The sequence below is a fragment of the Abrus precatorius genome, unplaced genomic scaffold (assembly GCF_003935025.1).
Source record: "Abrus precatorius isolate BTA unplaced genomic scaffold, Abrus_2018 Scaffold2, whole genome shotgun sequence".
NCBI lineage: Eukaryota > Viridiplantae > Streptophyta > Magnoliopsida > Fabales > Fabaceae > Abrus > Abrus precatorius.
In genome coordinates, this window is record NW_020874362.1 from 13535343 (window position 1) to 13560011 (window position 24669).

The window sequence follows — 24669 nt, forward strand, 5'->3', positions numbered from 1 at the left end:
CAAGGCTCCTTTGGGAATGTCACCATACAGAATTGTCTATGGAAAAGCCTGCCACCTTCCAGTAGAAGTAGAACATCGTGCTTATTGGGCAGTGCGAGCCTATAACATGGACATAGACAAAGCTGGAGAACAAAGGAAATTGCACTTGCAAGAATTAGAAGAACTTCGCCTTGAATCATATGAAAACTCCAGAATTTATAAGGAGAAGACAAAGGCCTTTCATGATGGAAAAATAGCAAGAAAGGAGTTTTTCTTAGGTCAAAAAGTTTTGTTGTTCAATTCCCGCTTGAAGCTCATGCCTGGAAAACTCAGATCTAGGTGGATCGGACCTTTCATTGTGACTTCCATTTCTCCCTATGAAGCGGTGGAGGTAAAAAGTGAATCTACAAACAAGGTTTTTAAAGTGAATGGACATCGCCTAAAGCCTTTCCATGAGAGTCCTACAATTGAGACCAATGTGGAGGAAGTTTTCCTAGATCAACCTCCAGCTGATCTTGATTCTTTAACTATTTTGGAGTGAAAGCTCCATTTAACGTCAAGCTAGTGACGTTAAAGAAGCGCTTTGTGAGAGGCAACTCACAGTTTTATAGCACTTTCTAATTCTCTTTTGATTTCAATAAGCATTCTTTCATTTGAGCTGTGTTACTAGTCATGTTGCTTAGTTCATTTTGCACAAACATTTTGTTTAACACTTGACTCATTATTTGATTGATGATTTGTTCATAATTTTTGTAGAGGAAAAATTGCTGTAGTTGGACTCAATTTGTACATATATTCATGGAAGTCCAAGTAGAGAGGGAGGAATAATCATTTCCATGGCACCAAGCATTCACTCTAGAAAGAATTTTGAAGTTAGCCATGAAGGTAATCACTTTCCCAAGCCATAGTGGTCACTTTCCACCAAGGTATGTGACTTTGCTCTCTGTAGTTCTCACTTTCAATTTTCATAGTGACCACTTTGAGGGTTTTTGAATTCATTGGTCTGCGCGTAACTACTATGAAAATTCATAGTAGCCACGCGCAGCACCCTGGGAAAATACACATGAAGGGCGCCTCTGTAGTGATTACTTTGAATATTCATAGTAACCACTATAGAAACTAATTTTTGAGCATTTGATGCGCGTAGTTACTATGAATATTCATAGTAACCACGCGCAACCTCTTTTAAAAACAACTGAGAAAGGCGCCTCTGGAGTGATTACTTTGAAAATTCATAGTAACCACGCGCACCCCATTTTTGCTGAAACCCTTGCGCGTGGCTACTATGATTATTGAGAGTAACTACGCCCAACATTTTTATATAAATAGGACCTGTTTCACGTTCACTCTCACTCTTCATTTCTGAGAAATTTTTCACTCTCCTCCTAATTTCCTGAGCACCCACTCCTTCAAATTAAATTCCTTGCATCTGAACGTCAACTCCCTACACTTTTGCACTGCATTTGAACTCCAATCTAGGTAATTTCCTCTCCCTCACTCTCTGCGTTAGGGTTCTTCATTTTTCAATTGGGGATTTTTAATTAGAACCAATTTGAGTTGAAATTACTGGTTAAAATCAGTTTCTGCAAAGATAATTATATGATTTCAAGCTAGTATGGTGATTAATTTGATCCAGTATGCACAAATTGCAATGTTTGAACCCTAGGGTAGCCACTTTCATAATTCGTAGTGATTATTATGTGGGTAATGCTGAAATTCTGCTTCCCCTAGGTTCGTTTTAGTCTAGAATGTGATTTCTTTGCATTAAAATTCAACTTTTCATGGTTAGAAATCAAATTGCATTTTCCTTTTCTGAAGTTGAAGTGTTTTTGTTCTGAAGTAGTTGCTATCAATATTCATAGTAACTACTCTCTGTGAATATATTGTGTCTGCTCATTTCATACACTCATTCCTGATCTGATTCAGTTGCACTACCATGTAACTGCATTTTCCCTTACTACTTGCTCTGAATTCTGGAAATTTGATTTGAAATTAGACCCATCTTGCTGCACATGCTTTTTACCTTAGTTGATCTAGTGGAATTCATCCTCTGCATTTTATATATGCTCTCTGCATTTTCACAGCCTGATTCAGAAGTTGAGAACTCACTTGATTGGATCCAAATGCACACTGTGTTTAAATTTTCCAGACCATCAAATGAACCTCTTTTGATGACCATAATTCATTACATGACATTTGCTGTTCTGCATTTTAAACACATGGATTATGAATTTTATTTTGGAACTGTTATTGCTGTCATAATAGCTACCTGTAACACATAGTGATCACTCTGCATATGTTTAACTGTCTGATCTTTCACTGTCAAAGTAGTTACTACCAACTAGCATAGTAGTTAATTTTGCATGCAGAACCCCTTTGAATTGTCTTAATTTTCTCTGATTTCTGCACATTCGCTGTGAAATTATATCCACTTAAAACCTCTGCATTCTGTCATGCTTCACTGCCAAAGTAACTGCTTTCATTCATCATATTAGCCACTTTCTGCTGCAGCAATGTTGTAAATTGCCTGCATTTTCTCTCATTCATTTCCAAATGGTGTGAAATTCTTGCTACAGGGTTAATTATGCACTATCACTCATTTATTCCTTTTTCTATGTGCAGATTAATGGCAAACACTCCCAGAAAGAACGCACCCAGAGCCAAGAGAGCCAAGACAGCTGCTGCCTCTTCATCTAGGCCTCAGCCTGCACATGATCCCAGATTTCGGTCCCTGGCCCATGAGAATTTCTTCAAAGCCAATATTCTCAAGCGACACATTGTGCAGGATAGAAATTTTGACCTGCAAAAAGGGACCTACCCCCAATTTGAGCAGGAAATCCAGAAAAGGGGGTGGGATTTGTTCACCACATGTGCTAGGCATGGGTGAAAGGACATCACCCAAGAGTTCTATGCAAATGCCTTCAGGGTTAAGGGAGATGATTTCCCCTACAGTCATTCCATGGTCAGAGGCAAGGTGATAGACTTCAACCCTGCCAACATCCAGAGGATCCTCAACATCCCTCTTCCTGAAAAGAGGCCTGGACAGCTGGACTACACTATTTTCAGCTACTTGGAGGAGAAGGACTACAAGCCAATCCTTCAAGCAATATGCAAGGCTGGAAAGAACTGGGAGTTTGACATGAAGCTCCAGCCCAAGAACCTAACTACAAAGCACCTCCTTCCACCTGCCAAAGTCTAAAGCATCTTCATCCTTAGCTCCTTCATGCCAGTCATGCACTCATCTACCTTGGCAGTGAAGAGGGCAGAGCTAGTTTATGCCATAATGACAGGGATGCCCATCCATGTTGGCGATGTTATCAAGAATGCCATCATGGAGATCCTAGCTAGGAAGAAGGACTCCATGGGTTTTCCCTCCATCATTACTATGCTCTGCTAGGATGCTGGAGTTGACTTTGGGGAGTATCAGCAGAAAATTAGAGCAGCTCCCTGCATCACCACAGCTGTGGTGAAGGAGCTGTTTAAAGCTAAGAAGAGCTCAGCCCCAGAGATACCTCCCCAAGCTGCAGGGAAGAAAGGCCTTCCTTCTAAAATGAAAGACCAGCTGAAGGAAATAGCTCTGCGACAAGATGCTATACATGCTTGTCAGAAGGCTGCTCTGACCCTTGTAGAGACCATGTTACTCAACATGGGGAAGAAGATGGGAATGACTACTGACCAGATCTACTATGCCCCCACCTTCCCAGCCCCTTATCTTCGAGCAGCAGTTCAGAATGATCTCCCACCTTTCACACCTACAGCAGAAGAGGAAGAGGAAGAGGAAGATAGCAGCTCTGAGGGTGAGCCAGTACCAGACCCAGTTGCAGCGACAGAGGGGCAGGATGATGAGGACACTGATACGGATGCAGCTGATGATGATGACCTCTCTTCCAGCGCTGATGAGGATGTAATATAGTCTTAAACTTTTATTTCTGTTATTTATTTAACCTTCTCTTTCATTGTACATATTTTCTCTGCTAATTTCCCTGTAATTAGTACACTTTTCTTTTTATTTTCCCTGCCTTTAACTTCCCTTTACTGCTTCTACTCTGAACAACAACTTAACTCTTTCATGCTATTTATATATATTATCTGAGTTTGAGTTATTTTGTTCTGCTGGTGCTGAATTTATTATCTCTTTGTGCAGAGAATGCCCTCAGTTCCATCAAGAGGAGCATCATTTTTTTGCCCATGAGTTGAGGCACTATCATTCATGAAAGGGGGGTGAAGTTCTTTACCTTTATTTCATATACTCTTAACCTCATTTTTCCTGCATAATTATACATTAAAATACAAAAATATATTTTTATTCTTTTTCTTTTTAATTGAACCAAATTTTGTAATCCCAATCTTAGACTCTTATTGCAATTTTCATTCAATTCATGAACACACTCTACTTTTGTAAATAATTTTCTCTCCATGCCATGCTGAATATCTTTTCTTGCAAGGTGATTTATCCTCACATGATGTTAAGTAATTATCACCATTTTTACCATGGTAGAGAATTGAGCCCCTAATTATCTTTCTGTGTGTATGTTTCATGTAATTTTGCATCTATTCTCTAGAACTTGCCCTGCTTCTTAATTTAATATGCATTATGCAATTTTTTATCTAGATGATTGAGGCCTCCTTTACACACACACACAACCACTCACCATTGCCCACCTTTGCGCCTTAATGCATTACATCCTCTTCTTTTGCCAAAACTTAGTTTGCTAAAACATTTTTTTTTCTTCCATCAAGAACGTATTTCTTTTGAGTAACATCAAGAGTGAATGCACATACCAAGTTTGGGGTGTTGAATTTGATGGTAGTTGCTTGAGGACAAGCAACCTCTCAAGTTTGGGGTGGTGAACAATATACATGTTAAAATAGATGTCAAAAAAAAAAAGTGGTTGCCAAAGTCCAATAAATCATAAAAGAAAGAATGAAAAAGGAAAGAAAATAAAATGAAGCAAGGTCCATGAGATTGAAGAGATCTTCACATAATAAAAAAAAAATGATGAAAAACAAGGTGAAAAATGCTTGAACCTCTTAGGCTACCTCATTTGATGCATTTCATTCTAATTGTTGTATTCACTCACTCAAGAGGATTCCCTTATCTTGAAAACCCACCTGAGCTTTTGACCCTTCTTGATCAAATTGAACCTTACCTATCCCTATTTGTGACCAACCAAGTCCTTTTGATAGGTAAATCATTGTATTAAGGCAAAGGAGATTGAGAATATGGGCAAGCATATGGTAGGGTAGAGCAATTTGCATGTATTGAGGGAAAATACCTATCTTGAAACACTGACGAGTGAAGAGTGAAACACCACCTTGTGAGCCAGATAATTTCTTGGCATTGTGTGAGGTATGATGAACCTTGTTGAATTTTTGTTTCACTTGTATGGGACTTTGCATAAAATTATTTGATATGAGTATGGTTTCTTTGTTGAATGACTCCATGAATTTGAAATGGAGAAAGTGCATATTAGAGTTAAAAGATTGGAACAGAAAAATTTTGAGAAATTATTTTGGATAAGTCCAACCTTTTTTACTTTAGTCCTTGAATTTTGGTTTGCTTGAGGACAAGCAAAAGTTTAAGTTTGGGGTTGTGATGAATCTACATTTTACTACATTTTTATACATCATTTATTACTTTTTATAGAAAAGAATAAACTTAGATAGTGTAAATAACATGAATATTCCAATTAGGCTAAATAATATAGCTTTCTTAGTTTTTTGTTAATTTACATGAATTTAGATAGTTTATTTTACATATTTTGATCATTTGAATAATATGGCAGGAATCCCCAAGCTTATTTTGAAGAATTATTGGATTTTGAGGAATTTGAGGTGAAAGTAACTACTTTCAATATTGATAGTGACAACTACAGCAAGCCACTTCCAGCAAAGGGACCAAAGTGATCACTTTCAAAGCTTAAAGTGACAACTACAGTAGCCCAAAATCAACCAAACCTGCGCGTGGTTACTATGAATATTCATAGTAGTCACTCCAGAGCATGCAGAATTGAAGGTGCTGCGCGTAGTTACTATCAAAATTCATAGTGACAACTCTAGAGAGTCCAAAATGTCCCAGTGTTGCGCGTGATTACTATGAATATTCATAGTAATCACTCCAGAGAGGCAAAACTCAACTGATGCTGCGCGTGTTTACTATGAAATAATGAGAGTAACTACTTTGGAAGGCGCCAGCTTTAGTATAAATAGATTTTTACTAAATTAGGGTAGAGGGTTCTTACACTTTTTGAACTTTTTCTCTTCTTTACTCAATTTAAAATATTTTCCAGAGCATAGGGCAACCTTGGGTGACAGCCAAGGGTCCAACCTAGGGTTTGGTTTCTCATTTCTCTTGCTTTTACATTAATGTTAATGAGTTTTCTGCATTTCCCAATTGCGTTTTTGACCCCCATTTCCATGGAGGGCTAAGTTTGTGTAATCCTTAGTGAATTCACATGGGTTCTTGAGTTCCTTGAATTTAATGATAATATAATTCCTTTCTTTCATGAATTACTTCTTCCTTATCTCTTGAATTGAATTAATGGTGAATGAGGGGGGTATTGCTCAATTAACCCTAATTTTGTTTTAAGGAGATTCTAAACTAAGGGTTACTTAATCCTAGGTTTAATTCTAAGGTTGCGTAATTTTGGGATGAGAGATTAGAGCCTAACAAATTGCGTAATTTTGTTAGGACCATAAGGTTGATTTTCGCTTGTTAAATTAACCTAATTCATGGAAGAGAGGATGAATGTTAAATCTTGAGTGGAATGAGGATAGAATCTATGTGGATGAACTAAGGATTGCTGTTTTCTATTGTTTGAATTAATTAAACTCATTTGCTCATTGCTCTTTATTTTGATTTGAAACCACAAAACCCCCTATTTTAATTGCTTGTTTAATTTATGCCTTCAACATGTTTAATGAAGATTAATAACCAATGTTCATGGGAGACAATCTAGGGTTACCCTAGTATTACATTAATTTGTTTAAATTTTGATGAGGATTTACGACAAATCTTTTAAACACCTCGAAAAAGACCATCATCAGCAGTGTTCCCATAACTCTTTGACATATAAGGTTCGTAATTTTCTCTAATTATGCACTCATCTTAGAAGAGTTGGACTGTATTTCAGATTTTACCTCTGCGAACTTCTTATAAGTTCTCTCAATATGTTGGTCCAATTTGGATTCAAGCTCTGTTACCTTCTTATCAGAGTAATGCACATATTGCATCATTTGTTCTTAAAAGTTGGACTAAGATATAGGAGCTTCTTTCCCTTCTGGTCTTGCTCCTTGATTTTGCATAGGGGGAGGGTGATAAACACTTGAATTTTGACTTCCAAAGCCATTCCTCCAAAAGTTAGAAGGATTACTCTTCCACCCCAAATTGTAATTGCCCATGAAAATTGCCTCCTCTTGTTTAAATTATGGGTCTGCAATAGCTCTTGCAAGTTGGTCTTGAGCCTTCATTAAAGATTCTAGTTGCTTTGCAAAGGCTGTCATTTGGTTCATTAATGGGCTGCTACTCTCTGCTTGGTAGACTGGGATGGTCTCTTTCCTCTTGATGTCGTAAGAGTCAACGGTGTGCCACTGAAAGCTAGAAGATGCCACCTCAAGCCATTATAAAAGATTTGCACCTATCTCTATGTCGCGAAATCATGATGAGGACATCTCCTCAAAAGCTCTCCAAATCGCTTCCATGCCTCAAATAAAGATTCAGTTTCATGTTGTTGGAAGCAACATACCTCCGTCATAAGCTTAAAGGACCTTGATGGAAGAAAGTACTTTCCCAAGAATTGTTGAGTGAGATCCTCCCAAGTTATGATGGAATTGGCTAGGAGCGAGGAAAACCATACATTCACCTTTTCAGATACTGAGAAGAGGAAAAGGCAGAGTCGAATAGCATCATTGGAGACTCCACTGTATTTGATGGTGCTCGTCAATCAGAGAAACTTTGTCAGATGAAGATTGGGATTTTTGTTAGATATGCCCCCAAACTGTATGGAATTCTAAAGCATGGTTATGAGTGCTGGTTTCAACACAAAATTGATGGCTTCCATATTAGGGCCCGCAATGCTTCCAGGAGTGCCTCTAGCAGTAGGTGTCATGTAATCTTGAATTGATCTTCTTTTCTCTGCCATTCTTTGCTCTCTCACTTCATTTCTTTGTCTACACGTTGTTCTCTCAAACTCCAGATCAAATAAACAAGTTGTAAAACACTTAGAATATAACATCCTGCACTTTGATTAAAATAAAATGAGGTTTATTAAAGTATAATTAGAATACATTTGGATAGAATTTATATTTTAAAAAAAATTGTGAAAAGTATCAATGAACAGTAAAACTGCCTATGTACAGTGACCACTAACGTCATGGTGACGTCACATACGTGTACAGTGCATGTGCAGTACGCGTGCATAGTGTTTCCGACGATGAACAGTAATTCTGACAATGAACAGTAAATTTCTAAATTTTCTATAAAAGGGAGTTTCACACGAAATTTTCATTTCTTCACTCCTATCCAAGGTTCTCAAAGGTTCTAAGGCTATCTCACCATTTTCTCTCATACTAAACCCTCCTAAACTTAAATTTCTCTTCAGATTTTTTATTCTACGTCCGTTCTAAGGGATTTCAAGTAAGTTTCTCTGAGTTTGAAATTAGATTTACCGTTTGTTCTCTTCTTCTTTTTTTTCTTATATATGTTCATGGTGTTCTTAGGAAAAACTTCGTTCTAGAGTTAAATCTTTAGTTAAATCTTTGTAAAAGCTCTGTTTTGAGGTAAGGAGCTCTACTTTATCATTTTGTTATGTTTATTACTTGTATTCTCATAGATCATGTCATGTATGTGATTATATGTGGAATAATCCTTGTTTTATGAAAAATAATCGGTGACAAGTGAGAATAATTGGTTGTTTATGTGATTTTATGATGAATACATGGTGAAAATGTGATATTATGTTTAAATAGTGCATGATAAGGTATGTTGAGAATGGTTGATATGATTTTATGATATGAAATATACAAAGAGATTAATGTTTCATGCTTGAATATATTGTGTTTCATGTAAAAATGATGTGTATTATGAATATGATATGGTTTGATGTATATGATGAAAAATATGTAGAAATATAATGAAAAATATGTGTGAACATTAGAAATGGCATATGTGAACATACTTGAAAGAGTATGAGATAGAAAAGGATATGATGTAAATAGTTACAGAGATACACTAGGAGAGTGGAAGATGGAGACGATATGGGATATCTTGGGAAATACAGGGTGGTGAGTGATATTCAGGGTTGTGCGTGGAATATTGTGTACGAATGCACCACATGGCCGCACACTCGTTTTCTGACTTGACTCCTGACCATTACCTTTGCTAAGTGATGAATCCATAGTTTGACTAATATTTTAGTGTAATTCTAACCCATTTGATAAGAAAAACATGTTAGAAACAGCAGAAAAACTTAGAAAAATATAATGATTGAAGGTTTTCTTTTATTATGTAGATAGTTTAACATTTGTGAAATTTATGCTTAGAAATTAAGAATTTAATCTTGTTTTTGTAGGAATAATATGAGCAAGGTTCATGGAAATGGAAGATCAATGGAAAGGAAGGGCAAGAATAGAAATTTTGGACTCCAAAACACAAGAACAATGGAATGCAACCTGGGCGTGATCACTATTGTCAGTGAAAGTGATCACTGCAGAGCTCAAAAGAGAACTGAAGCGTGGGCATAACCACTTTTATCATTGAAAGTGAGTGTTCCAGAGAAGCCTCGGATTTAGTAAGCTCTGTGTAACCACTTTTATCAGCAAAAGTGAGCATTCCAGAGAAGGCAAAATTTCAGAGTATTCTGTGTATACACTTTTATCATTGAAAGTGGATGTTCCAGAGAGTCCTCAACTTGGCATAACTGTTGTTCCAAATGAAAAAAATGAATTAATACCTACTAGGATAGTAACTGGATGGCGAATGTGCATATATTATAGGAAGTTGAATGATGCATCAAGGAAATATCATTTTCCTCTTCCATTTGTTGACCAAATGCTGGAGAGATTGGCTGGGTTTGACTACTATTGTTTCCTAGATGGATATTCTGGTTACAACCAGATTACAGTTGACCTAAGAGACCAAGAAAAGACAACATTCACTTGTCCTTTTGGAGTTTTTGCATACAGAAGGATGCCATTTGGGCTTGCAATGCTCCAGCCACTTTTCAAAGGTGTATGCTGTCCATTTTTCTGATATGATTGAAAGAATTATAGAAGTTTTTATGGATGACTTTTCTGTATTTGGTAATTCTTTTGATCAATGTCTAGCTAATTTATCTCTTGTTTTGTAGCATTGTCAAGACTCAAATCTTGTGCTCAAATGGGAAAAGTGTCATTTTATGGTACAAGAAGGGATAATCTTAGGACATAAGATTTCAGCAAGGGGAATGGAAGTGGATCCTGCAAAAGGAGAAGTAATTGAAAAGCTATCTCCACGTGTAAATGTTAGAGGAGTAAGAAGCTTTTTGGGACATGTTGGATTCTATCGCAGGTTCATTAAAGACTTTTCTAAAATTGTCAAGCCATTGAGTGAATTGTTGAGTAAGGATATAGAATTCGTTTTTGATGATAAGTGTTTAATACCTTTTAACACTTTGAAAGAGAAATTAATTTCTGCACCTGTACTTGTTAAACTAGATTGGGAATTGCCTTTTGAGCTGATGTGTGATGCTAGTGATGTAGCTATAAGAGCAGTTTTAGGCCAACAAAAAGACAAGAAACTGCATGTTATTCATTATGCTAGTAGAATTCTTAACCCTGCACAAATTAATTACACTACTACTGAAAAAGAACTCTTAGCTATAGTTTTTGCATTTGACAAGTTTCGGTCTTATTTGATAGGGTCCAAGGTTATAGTTTACACTGACCATGCTGCTCTTAAGTATCTTTTGTCAAAGCAGGATGCCAAGCCCAAATTATTAAGGTGGATTTTACTCCTTTAAGAATTCGAGTTGGAGATCAAAGACAAGAAAGGGAAGGAGAATGGAGTTGCTGACCATTTGTCAAGATTACCACTTGAGGCAATACCATTTGAAGTGGAGCAAATAAAAGAAGAGTTTCCAGATGAGAGCTTATTAAAGATTGAATCCCAGCCCTAGTTTGTTAATATGGCCAACTTTAAAGCTACACATCATGTTCCAAATTGGATAAGTTGGCAGCAGAAAAAGAAATTCTTCCATGATAGCAAATATTATGTGTGGTGTAACACCTTAAATTTAAATCCAATTAAATAATAATTTTGCAAATCGGATAACCAAATTTTTTATAAAAATTTTGAAATAAGTGAAAGGTTACAAATTAATATTAAATGACTACTATAGGACTAGTTCAATTACAATATTTTCAAGATAAATTCTATGTCCTATAGCAGTCCATCCGTCCCTTCACTGAGTCTGGTGCTGATCGTCTTGATTACCTGAAAAATAAATGTAAGGGTGAGTACTCTACGCTACCCAAAAGCACATAGTCAGCATAGAGTCTCACCTCCAGCACATTACCAATACATTAAGCAAATAAAATCACAGGCAGCATTTCACATTCACAAGCTCAACACACAAACTCGTGCATACGCATAACAGCCACACTCACTATAGCACTGTGATCACAGATTTACACCATAAATAGTCGCCGGTTACCCCTGCCTCACGATACCACGTGGGCAGTCACAGGTCGCTTAGCAAGGATAGTGGTCAGAGGTCTAGTTAGGAAGAGAGTGTGTGTGGCCTGTGGTGCACCCGTTCCACAGTCGGTGTCACCACCACTCCCTCTTCCCCAAGGTATTTCTACCGTCCTCATCTCCCACATCCCCAATGTATCGCTGAACCATTCACAGCACATTACAACGGCGCTAATACGCCCAATCACATTCCATTTCACAACACACGGCACATAGCCTACAATTATCGTTTATATTACACGGCCCTTGGGCCCACATTTCTACAATATTCATTCAAATACACGGCACAAGTGCCCATACCCATTCACAACACTCGGCATACATGCCCTCATTCTATCATGCAACATCATGGCACTTGACCCACATTACATTTCTCAGCAATTTCCTACCCACTAACTCAGCCACAACACAATATTCAGCAAAACAACAATTCATTCACAAAAGAGTAGGATTGAGTCCTCCCTTACCTTGGATTGAAGACCCACACGCTAAATCCACCAAGAAGTGCTCCCCCTCATGGATTTTGTCCTAAACACATGGAGAAACTCCATAAGAACCCAAGGAAACCATGAAAATAGAAAAAAAAGGGATGAGAAACGGAACCCTAACCATTAAAACTTACCTCCAAGCGTTCCCCACACGGATTCAACCTTCAATCAAGCTCCCGAACGGCTTTGGAGGCAATTAATCGGTGGAATAGGGCTTTGGGAACAAGAGGATCAAAGGAATTTCAAAGGGAGAGGGAGAAATAACTCTCCCTGAACCCTAACCCTTTAAATCCTTTTCTGGTTGCGACACTCTCGCTACAGCAAAAAAACTAGAGAAAACTGCACTTTTGCTTATGCAGAATCTCGCTACAGCGAGACTGCACCTAGAAATACACCTCAAACTGTCGCTCTCTTGCTACAGTGAGACGTCCTCACTATAGCGAGACGTCTCTCGCTACAACGAGAAAGTGACAGTTTCAGTTCTTCCTCCCAGGGCCCTCTCGCTATAGTGGTTACGCGGAACTTTCTTGATATTTTGCCTCTCTAGAACGCTCACTTTTACTGATAGAAGTGGTAACGCCCAGGCTTCACTTCTTCTTTGAGCTCTGGAGTGATCACTTTCACTGACAATAGTGATCACTCCCAGCATGCATTTCCTTATTCTTATGGTTTGGAGTCCAGACTTGCTACTTTAGCTTTTCTTTTTCATTGTGTTTCTAATTCCATGAACCTTGCCCAGATTATTCCTACAAAAAGAAGATTAAAACTTAATTTCTAACCAAAAATTCCATAATTGCTAAAATAACTACCAATTACAAGAACACTTGAAATCATAATATTTTTCAAAGTTTTTCTGCTTTTCTCATGAATTTGCCTTATCAAATGAGTTAGAATTATGCTAAAATATCAGTAAAAATATGAATTCATCACCACCCCAAACTTAAATTTTTGCTTGTCCTCAAGCAAATCAAACTAAACCAAGGGTAAGTTCATCCATTTACAAATTCAATTCACAAACTATTTTTCTCAAATTTTTTTTTTCAATTTACAGTTCTGTATTTTCTGCATAATTTTTCAATTAAGATGTTCATCCAATTACTCATCATGACAATCACAGTGCATTCATCAAATTTTAAGCAGGAATTGCTATCTAAGTTCATATATATCAGCCAAGTTCATGTGAGAAACATTAAAAAGCATGATCACTTCTCACTAGACAGTGTTTCCCTCATTACTCATTAGTGTTTAGGTGCTGTTTTCTCTTTGAATCAACAATTCAACGACACTCTACCATATGCTTGCCTAATTTCTCCATCTCCTCTGCTTAGTATAGTTAATCACACATCCAGAGGGCTTTTTGCAGGTTATAACAGGGCTTAGGTTAGGGTAGATACTGAACAAAATAAGAAGCAAATACAATTTCAAAAGATCAGAGGCATTTTGAGTGAATGACTTTAAAACTAACCTAGTTTTTCATCAATTCTCACTAAATCCCTAAATTATGCAGCAAACAAATTGTTTTTGTGTAGCAGAATTTTCATTTTCCTTTTTCTTTTCTTGCTTTCATTTACTCTTTTCTTTTTGTTGAATTTCTTTTTCTTTTTCTCTGTAACAGTTTGCTGCTGCGAATTCTTCTTTTTGATCTTGAACTCTTATGTTTGTCTTCTTTCCACAATTTTTCTGCATAATTTTCATTTTTGCAGTACTGCTATTTCTTTCTGGCTTTTTGACTTTAAAACTTAGATAGCTTACTATTCCTCTACCCCAAACTTAGAAATTTGCTTGTCCTCAAGCAACTATGTAACATCCCAGATTTTGATCTACATGGCAGGGAGTGTTGGTTATTAATTAGTAACTCTTTTGCTTGATTTTCAGTACTCTAGTTTAGTTCTTGCTACGAATTAAGTTATTCCCTAATAATTGAATAAGAAATTTTTTTTCAGTTTATAAATTCTTGTAATTGACTGTCTAATCATATTGTGTTCCCTGCTTGCTGATGAATCCACATTTTACTACATTTTTATACATCATTTATTACTTTTTATAGAAAAGAATAGACTTAGATAGTGTAAATAAGATGAATATTCCAATTAGGCTAAATAATATAGCTTTCTTAGTTTTTTGTTAATTTACATGAATTTAGATAGTTTATTTTACATATTTTGATCATTTGAATAATATGGCAGGAATCCCCAAGCTTATTTTGAAGAATTATTGGATTTTGAGGAATTTGAGGTGAAAGTAACTACTTTCAATCTTGATAGTGACAACTACAGCAAGCCACTTCCAGCAAAGGGACCAAAGTGATCACTTTCAAAGCTTAAAGTGACAACTACAGTAGCCCAGAATCAACCAAACCTGCGCGTGGTTACTATGAATATTCATAGTAGTCACTCCAGAGCATGCAGAATTGAAGGTGCTGCGTGTAGTTACTATCAAAAATTCATAGTGACAACTCCAAAGAGTCCAAAATGTCCCAGTGTTGCGCGTGATTACTATGAATATTCATAGTAATCACTCCAGAGAGGCAAAACTCAACTGATGCTGCGCGTGTTTACTATGAAAGAATGAGAGTAACTACTTTGGAGGGCGCCAGCTTTAGTATAAATAGATTTTTACCAAATTAGGGTGGAGAGTTCTTACACTTTTTGAACCTTTTCTTTTCTTTACTCAATTTAGGATATTTTCCAGAGCTTAGGGCAACCTTGGGTGACAGTCAAGGGTCCAACCTAGGGTTTGGTTTCTCATTTCTCTTGCTTTTACATTAATGTTAATGAGTTTTCTGCATTTCCCAATTACGTTTTTGACCCCCATTTCCATGGAGGGCTAAGTTTGTGTAATCCTTAGTGAATTCACATGGGTTCTTGAGTTCCTTGAATTTAATGATAATATAATTCCTTTCTTTCATGAATTACTTCTTCCTTGTCTCTTGAATTGAATTAATGGTGAATGAGGGGGGGTATTGCTCAATTAACCCTAATTTCGTTTTAAGGAGATTCTAAACTAAGGGTTGCTTAATCCTAGGTTTAATTCTAAGGTTGCGTAATTTTGGGATGAGAGATTAGAGCCTAACAAATTGCGTAATTTCGTTGGGACCATAAGGTTGATTTTTGCTTGTTAAATTAACCTAATTCATGGAAGAGAGGATGAATGTTAAATCTTGAGTGGAATGAGGATAGAATTTATGTGGATGAACTAAGGATTGCTGTTTTCTATTGTTCGAATTAATTAAACTCATTTGCTCATTGCTCTTTATTTTAATTTGAAACCACAAAACCCCCCATTTTAATTGCTTGTTTAATTAATGCCTTCAACATGTTTAATGAAGATTAATAACCAATGTTCATGGGAGACAATCTAGGGTTACCCTAGTACTACATTAATTTGTTTAAATTTTGATGAGGATTTACGACAAATCTTTTAAACACCTCGAAAAAGATCATCATCACTTGCATAATTATTTCTCCTAGGGTATGTTTAGTTAATTTCGTATGTGCATGCCTATAAAATTATGTGATGAAATTACCTTAAAATGGCCCTAGGATAATGAGATTAACCTGGGGCGAAATTATCTTTTGATAATGATGAGTGGACCCTATTTGTACCCTCTGATTATTGTTATTAATGTTACATTGTTTGTTTAATTCATATTATTTGATTGGGTGATATACTTTCTTAAATTAAGTGAAACTGCACGTGTGATTTTCTTTGCTTGTCTTGAATGTCCACTTGGCCTTAATAACAGGTGTACATAAACCTTCCAATTATCCTGGTACCACGCACACTAAATTAGTCCATTAATAAGAACCACCATCCTTTTTACCCTAGGTCTCACGTGTACCACAAAGGACCTAAGAGGCACATTTCAATCTTTCCTCATTTAAGTCTAGTAACCGAAAGGCCATTCATGCCTAGGGGAGGGAGAGAATCGAATTTGATAGCCTAGGTTCTAGCCCAAATTAACTATACTTAATGCAAAATCCATTATTCCAAGTTACTCTAAATAAATACAGCCGCCACCCCTTGGACTGTTATCTTTTGATTGACCCTCATTTAAAAACTTCCCTTTTATAATGCAATCGAAAAATTAGAGTTACAATCCTTTTCTCGAAGAGTAGACTTTCCATATTCTTGACACCTGCGAAAATCTTTACCCTACTGATGAATCTATATTTTGACTGATATTTTAGCATAATTCTAACACATTTGACAAGAAAAATATATAAAGAAAGCAGAAAAATTCAGAAAAAGAGAAGGAATTGAAGTTTTGTTTAAATTTGTAGTTATTTTAGCAATTGTGAAATTTTTGCTTAGGAATTAAGTTTTTAATCTTGTTTTTGAAGGAATAAATTGAGCAAGGATCATATCCATGGAGGTTTGATGACAAGGAAGAGGAAAGAAGCAAGTCTGGACTCCAAAAAACACAAGAATAAGAAATTGCAGACTGGCGTGATCTTTATTGCCAGTGAAAGTGATCACTTTAGAGCTTATAGAAGAAGTGAAGCCTGGGCGTTACCACTTTTATCATTAAAAGTGATAGTTCCAGAGAAGCAAAATATCAGGAAAGCTCTGCATAACCACTATTGTCATCAAAAGTGATCGTTCCAGAGAGTCTTCAATTTGGCGAGTTGCGGTAGACACTTTTATCAGCAATAGTGATAACGCGCAACTATCTTGGCTCTGTGTTGTCACTTTTATCATCAAGAGTGATAGTTCCAGAGAGCTCTCAATATCAGGAAGTTGCACATGGCCACTATTTCTGGGAAATGTGTTAACACGCAACCAAAAACTCTCTGCGTAACTACTATTTTTCATAAAAGTGATGACGTGAAAATCTGGGAAATTCTATAAATACCAGAAACGATCCGGAAAAAAAAAAGGAGATTCTGTTCATTTTCAGTTTTTTTAGTTAGATTCTTGCTGGAGGAAGTGAGAGAGAAGAGTGGGGATTCGAATTTTGGAGCTTCACGAAGAGGAATTGGAGTAGAGCAAGCTTCCATGGCGATTCTGATTTTCTTCTTCTCTTCTTCTCTTTCTTTTCTTTTCTCTGCTGCCATGGCTGTGTAATTTTTTCATAAATGAATGTGTTGAATTGATTGTGGATCTGGATTTCAAGCTTTGGAATAGATTGAGTGATTGATTCTGCACTTTACATAGGAATTGAATGGAAATTTGATTAACTAATTTCAGAGGAACTCTTGTCAATGGAAATTGAATTTGTTCTTCGGATCTGAACCAATCACCAAGATTATAGTTTTCTTAGGGATAAGGAACTTTGATCTTGAAATCTTTTGGTTTCTTATACTTAAAGCAATGTTGAATTAAATCAGATCTAAGGAATTAGAATGTTTTAATTGAATGTTAGGTTCACTGAGTTAAGGAATTAACCTCTGAACAATAGAACGTGAAACTGATTGTCTTTCTTTCCAAATGCTTGTTAATTCAGAACTTTATTGATTAAACATTGGAGTTTTGGTGAAGCAATTCCCTAGCTATGGTTTCTTCCTCTATTATCACCTAATTGTTTGTTCGTTGTTCTGTTTTCTGCAAGTTCATTTTACTTTTAATTGTTCTAGTTTGCTGTTATTACATGTTACTACTCTCCTTCCAATTTTGAAAAAGCTTAAATGGTTATAATTTTATGAAGTGGTATTTGAAACCTAAATTCTCTGTGGAGACGATATTTGGATCTTAAATTTACTCATTACTTGCTGCAATCCTAGTGCACTTGCTAGTGTTAGATTGCGAACAACACCTACTCATTTAATACACCTTATGATTTTATTCATACACCCCTCTTTTAAATAAGGTAACCAGATTTTTGCTTATTGCATATACAGGAGAGAGTGATGATGATCTTTTTCGAGGTGTTTAAAAGATTTGTCATAAATCCTCATCAAAATTTAAACAAATTAATGTAGTACTAGGGTAACCCTAGATTGTCTCCCATGAACATTGGTTATTAATCTTCATTAAACATGTTGAAGGCATTAATTAAACAAGCAATTAAAATGGGGGGTTTTGTGGTTTCAAATTAAAATAAAGAGCAATGAGCAAATGAGTTTAATTAATTCGAACAATAGAAAACAGCAATCCTTAGTTCATCCACATAAATTCTATCCTCATTCCACTCAAGATTTAACATTCATCCTCTCTTCCATGAATTAGGTTAATTTAACAAGCAAAAATCAACCTTATGGTCCCAACGAAATTACGCAATTTGTTAGGCTCTAATCTCTCATCCCAAAATTACGCAACCTTAGAATTAAACCTAGGATTAAGCAACCCTTAGTTTAGAATCTCCGTAAAACGAAATTAGGGTTAATTGAGCAATACCCCCCCTCATTCACCATTAATTCAATTCAAGAGACAAGGAAGAAGTAATTCATGAAAGAAAGGAATTATATTATCATTAAATTCAAAGAACTCAAGAACCCATGTGAATTCACTAAGGATTACACAAACTTACCCCTCCATGAAAATGGGGGTCAAAAACGCAATTGGGAAATGCAGAAAACTCATTAACATTAATGTAAAAGCAAGAGAAATGAGAAACCAAACCCTAGGCTGGACCCTTGGCTGTCACCCAAGGTTGCCCTAAGCTCTGGAAAATATCCTAAATTGAGTAAAGAAAAGAAAAGGTTCAAAAAATGTAAGAACTCCCTACCCTAATTTGGTAAAAATCTATTTATACTAAAGCTGGCGCCGCCCAAAGTAATTACTCTCATTCTTTCATAGTAACCACGCGCAGCATCAGTTGGGTTTTTCCTCTCTGGAGTGATTACTATGAATATTCATAGTAGTTACGCGTAGCACCTTCAATTTTTGCATGCTCTGGAGTGATTACTATGAATATTCATAGTAACCACGCGCAGGTTTGGTTGATTCTGGGCTACTGTAGTTGTCACTTTAAGCTTTGAAAGTGATCACTTTGGTCCCTTTGCTGGAAATGGCTTGCTGTAGTTGTCACTATCAATATTCAAAGTAGTTACTTTCACCTCAAATTCCTCAAAATCCAATAATTCTTCAAAATAAGCTTGGGGATTCCTGCCATATTATTCAAATGATCAAAATATGTAAAATAAACTATCTAAATTCATGTAAATTAACAAAAAAACTAAGAAACCTATATTATTTAGCCTAATTGGAATATTCATCTTATTTACACTATCTAAGTCTATTCTTTTCTATAAAAAGTAATAAATGATGTATAAAAATGTAGTAAAATGTAGATTCATCAGAGAGAAAAACTGGCCATAATGACCTAGATTTTGAGCATAAAACATTGCATTTAATGAGATTATTAATCTCCTAGTTACCCTAATTAGATGCAGCCATTTTTATTTTCCTAAGCTGTCATTTTTGTGTGATAATTATTATGATTCTCTCATTGATGGTGCAGCTGAGATTTAAAGGTAATTTGGAGCCCAAAATCCCTTCCCCAAAACATAAACCCTTCCTATTATCGTGCTCTTAATTATAGCTAGCCAATTTAATTCAATTTGACATTTATTCCAATGGTCATTTATTGAAAAATTAATCATGCTTGATTACTCCCACGACCAACCCTTCATCTAACCGTTAAGTGCACCCTAATTGCCTTAGTTACCTTCCATTCACCTTCATCCCCCTCGAGTAAGACGAATAGACACGCCCCAATTCTCTCCCCCAAATGATTGGAACCGTTAGCCACATTAAGGGAGAAGCATGAGTCAACGTGGAAAATCCCCCATCATGCATTTAAAACCCTAAAATCGTGCCTGATATTAATTGTATATTCTTTCCTTAATTGCTTTGCATTCATGACTAGTCATTATGAGGATTATGTGCGCACACTACCCCAAAGGAGGCGCCACCTTTGTGAGCAATTCAAAGGGATGCTTGCATGCCTATTTGATGAATTCACATTTATTGGATTTTTACTTGTTATTTTAATGTTTCTTAATAGAAAAAAGTAAACTTAGGGTTGTAAATAACATAAAAATATTATTTTGGTCAATTTATAATAGATTTCTTAATTTTAGGTTAATTTACATTGATTTACATAGATATAGTTTGTAATTTTGATTATTTGAATAATTGTGCAGGAGTTTCTAGACTTTTTCCATGGATTTTTAGCATTTGAGAAAGTTTGAGGTGAAAGTGATCACTTTGGAGTCCATAGTGAACACTACAGCAAGCTTGTTCCAGAAAGGTAGACCAGAGTGATCACTATGAACCCATAGTGACAACTCCAGAAAGGCCAAAAGGTACAAGATCCTGCGCGTAGCTACAATGGAACCATAGTAGACACTTTGGAGCAGCCAAAGTTATCACTCTGATACCAAAGTGACAACTCCAGAGAGGGCAAAAACACAGGACCTGCGCGTAAACACTATGGAGCGAGAGTAATCACTTTGGGGCGTTGCGCGTTATTACTATGAAGCTATAGTGATAACTCCAGAGAGGCCAAAATCACAGACCTTGCGCGTTATCACAATGGAATGTGCGTAATCACTTTGGAACGCTGCACGTTATCACTATGAAACCATAGTTGTCACTTTGGGCGAAAATTTCTGCACTATAAATAGAATTTGAGAAATTAGGGTACGGAGCTTTTTACATTTCCTTATATTCTTTTGCCACTTTTGGGATCATTTTGCAGAGCTTAGGATCTTTGGCTGACAGCCAGGGGTCCATTATAGGTTTTCAATTTCCAATTTCCCTTTTGATTCTCATTGATTTTACATTGATGTTGCTTACGTTTCTGTATTTCTTTCTTTCATTTGTGAAGCCCATCCACATGGAGGGCTAAACTTCCTTGTAATTCCTAGTCAATGCACATGAATCTTGAATTCTTGGGTTTAATGGCAATATTACTCTTTTTTTCCTTGGATTTATTAACCCTAATCTTTGAATGAAATGGAATTTGCATGAAGGGAACATTGCTTGATGAACCCTAAATTACCCAAACGAAATTCTAATCCAAAATTGCTTAATTTTGATTAATCTTTGAGATTGCTTAATCTTAGGGATAGAGATTGGAGCCCATTAAGATTCTTAATTTTAATTGGGATGCTAAAGTTAATTTTTGCTTATTAGATTAACTTAATTCAAGGGAAAAATAGGGGGTTATTGAATCATTTGGAAGAATAGTGATAGAACTCATTGATTGACTAGGGATTACTCTTTTTAATTGATTGAATTTTACTAGTTTACATTTTGCTCTTGATTAAAATCTGGAAATTGACAAACCTCCTCCCAATTTACTTGCTTTAAAATATACGTTTACACTTGTTTGATGTATGTTCCCAACCAAAAATTCCTTGGAGACAACTTAGGACAACACCCTAGTATTGCATACATTTCTTTGCATATTTGATGAGGATTAACGACAATCTTTGTGCATAACGAGTAGCAAAATCTTGCATCATCACTATTCCCTCCTCCAATAACTAAAACCGCCTCCCACATTTAAAACGCTGCATCTAGGGCAATCACTCCCTTTGAAACCGTACCACCATTAAATTTCACTTAAGAGACCTTTCACTTACACGGCTACACAAGAGACACAACCCTTTCCACTTCATGGGACACGAAGGGTTTAAACCCATTCCCTCCACGAACAAAGCCTTAGCCGCCAACATACCTTAACTTCTCACTCTTACCAATGTCCAAAACCCTACTTAGTTACTCCATCATGATGGCCGGCCTGTGGAGACGTGTGAAGCATTAATGGCTTACTTCTTTTGCACTCTGAGCATTTAATGCTCTTGACGAGACGTTTCGCATGCACTTGGACACCAAGAGGCACGACCATTCAAAAAAAAGGGGAGGCAAAAGGGTGTTTCACCTAATCTAACCCTAAAACCTTTCTTGTGCAACTCTTCACCGCCAGCCTTTGGGAAACGAATGGGCAAAGGGTTTAAGTTACACTATATAAGAACTTCCTCATTTCTCACGCGCCCTTTTCTCTCCTCATTCTCAAAACACTCTCAACCTCATCACTCTTTCTCTCTCTCTCTCTCAAACATCCTCTCACCCCCACACCAAGCAACCCTCTACACTCTCTTCCTCGTGAACAACATTTCCTATCACCACCCCCTTGAGGATACGAAGAACACTAGAGAGTTTCCAACCAGCTTGCACCCCTCTTCCAAACGATTATGCCGCCATCCAAGACCCAAGCTGTGGTCGAGTTCCTGCCAACACCGAGGCTAAGCTTTCCACTCCTCATCTCATTCTTGAACCAAACAAGGTTAGAGGAGTTCTTGATTGTGTGTGAATGAATGTGCTTGCTAACATGTGTGTGATCGAACGTAATGAATATTCTTCTTTCCTATTTTCGTTTCTAATGAGATTAAAAGTTGCATGCAAATGACTTTCTCTTCATCTTCTAACTTCTTTGTTTGAACACTATTTAAAAATGGCGTGTGGCGACTCGAATGGGTGTGAGTGAATGGGATTACTATTTGCATGTCAATGATATTGAAAAACTTACACAATTATTTCTTGTTTGCCCTCATTACTAAATAAAGTTGGTAACTTTGATGAATATCCAATTGCATGTTAAAATTACTCTATGAATCCTTGTGTTCTTTTCAGTTTTCGTCAACTACCCTCTTTTCTTTTCGTTTTAGCTGAGAAATTACTCACCTTTTTCCTCTTGGTTTGATTCTGTATGACCAAGGAACCTTTTCTTAACCATGAAACAATTCTCCTACTACCGAATCACTATTTTACGAAAAGAATTTGTGGTAGAAATGAGTTGCATGTGTGATTAAACTTGTGGTTATTCCTATGATTCTTTGATGATCATTTTGTTTGTGAAGGTACATTTCAACTATGATGTTTCAACAAAATTATTTATTTATCTCCATCTTCCCTCCTTTTTCTTTTATTCTTGGACCGTGAACAAATGGTTCTTCTTTTCATTGAACATGCTAGCTCTTATGAGCGTGATATGATTATGTGGTTTGTGACCTTTGAGAATAAAATGCGTGCTCCAAAAATGGCATAAGGAGGATGCGATTACAAAAATGTTTTATGTGCATGTTAAGAAGGATGGAGAGTCAAGGTCACAGTTTAGCACAGCTGAGGGATGTGAGTGTTCAGGTTCGAGGGAGGAACCTTGGGGGTAGTGGAGGGGGGTTGCCCCAATGGTGCGGAATAGCTCACCACGGCTGGGACATGTCGCCATCAAAGCCTCCACTAATCCTAACACGAGCAAGCATTACCAGGATTTGGAAGGACTCATTCCTAAGGAATCAAAATTGTAAAGAAGGGAAAATGTCCGTGATGGATTATGTACAAAGTGTGCTTGTAGGGAATAGGGGCCTTCGATCACCTTGACTGGGGAAAGGCTGGGAATGAATGGAGTAAGTAGTAACGTTTTGAGTATCCTTGTTTTGAATTATGCTATGATGAGTCCTTTGACTTTACTTGCGTTTGGTGACTGTTTGATGGGTATTATGTTATGACTATATGTTTACTAAACTATGAATTCATAATTATTTTGATGCTATTTTAATTTTCTTACTTATTCAATTTCTGATGAATGATTGTATTTGATCTCACCCTTTCTGTCCTTGCTCTATTATTGTGTTCTATGTGTATTGCATGATTGCGTGACAGATGGATCCAATCCAAGTGAGAATTTGGCGAGAGGAATGATAGCCATGTTGCAATGGTATCAAAAACTATTAAATTCCTCACAAAAACATGCAGTTCAGGGAGCAACCTAGGTCATATCTCACAAGGATGCAAATGCACATTGCTCTAATCTCAATTATGCATAAAAGGTTGTATGTTTGGGGGTTTAAATGCAGAAACTGAATTGTAAAATTAAAATGCAGAAAAGGAAATTACAGAGAATGAAATCGCAGAGAATTGAAATGCAGAAAACGAAATCGCAGAAAATTAAAATGCAGAAGATTAAAATGCAGAGAATGAAAACTGAGATCCAAACACACAAATCCAAAACCGAGAATGAAAACCGAATTGTTTAAATCTCTTCTGCACAACAAACAATTAATCAATTGATTGTTATACGATTAAGAACAATGCACAATTCAATCGAACAATGCTTCTATACAATCGTAAAAATGTGAGATCGGAAAACAAACTCGGAGCATCAAAAACGTCTTGAATAAATGCGATCTGGACTTTGGCAATGAAATTGAAGGGGGAACATAGCAGAAATCATCTTGACTTTGTAGAATCTTAAACGTCTTTCAATTATAATTGCAAAGGCATACGAATTCAGAATGGAAAAATGCAAGAAAAGAAGAAGAATGGTAAAAAAATTGAGAGGTTCTATTGGAAGCGAGAAAGTTATTACAAAACTGAAAAATGAAAAAATGAATCAAAAGTTCTTCCCAATCAGCCCCTGACCTCTATAAATACTAATCCTAAAAGAGAAAAAACAGAGTGGGCCAAAGTTGGGCCGAAATTAAATACAAAAGAACTACAAAATAAAAGCAAAATAAAAAC

General features: G+C 36.4%; 1 non-coding gene across 1 annotated transcript; it reads left to right on the forward strand.

The window, feature by feature from the left end:
* Positions 1-7632: 7632 nt before the first annotated feature.
* LOC113860336 lies at positions 7633-7739 on the forward strand. The gene has a single exon (XR_003503789.1). It is a non-coding gene; the product is annotated as a small nucleolar RNA R71 (small nucleolar RNA).
* The last annotated feature ends 16930 nt before the right edge of the window (positions 7740-24669 follow it).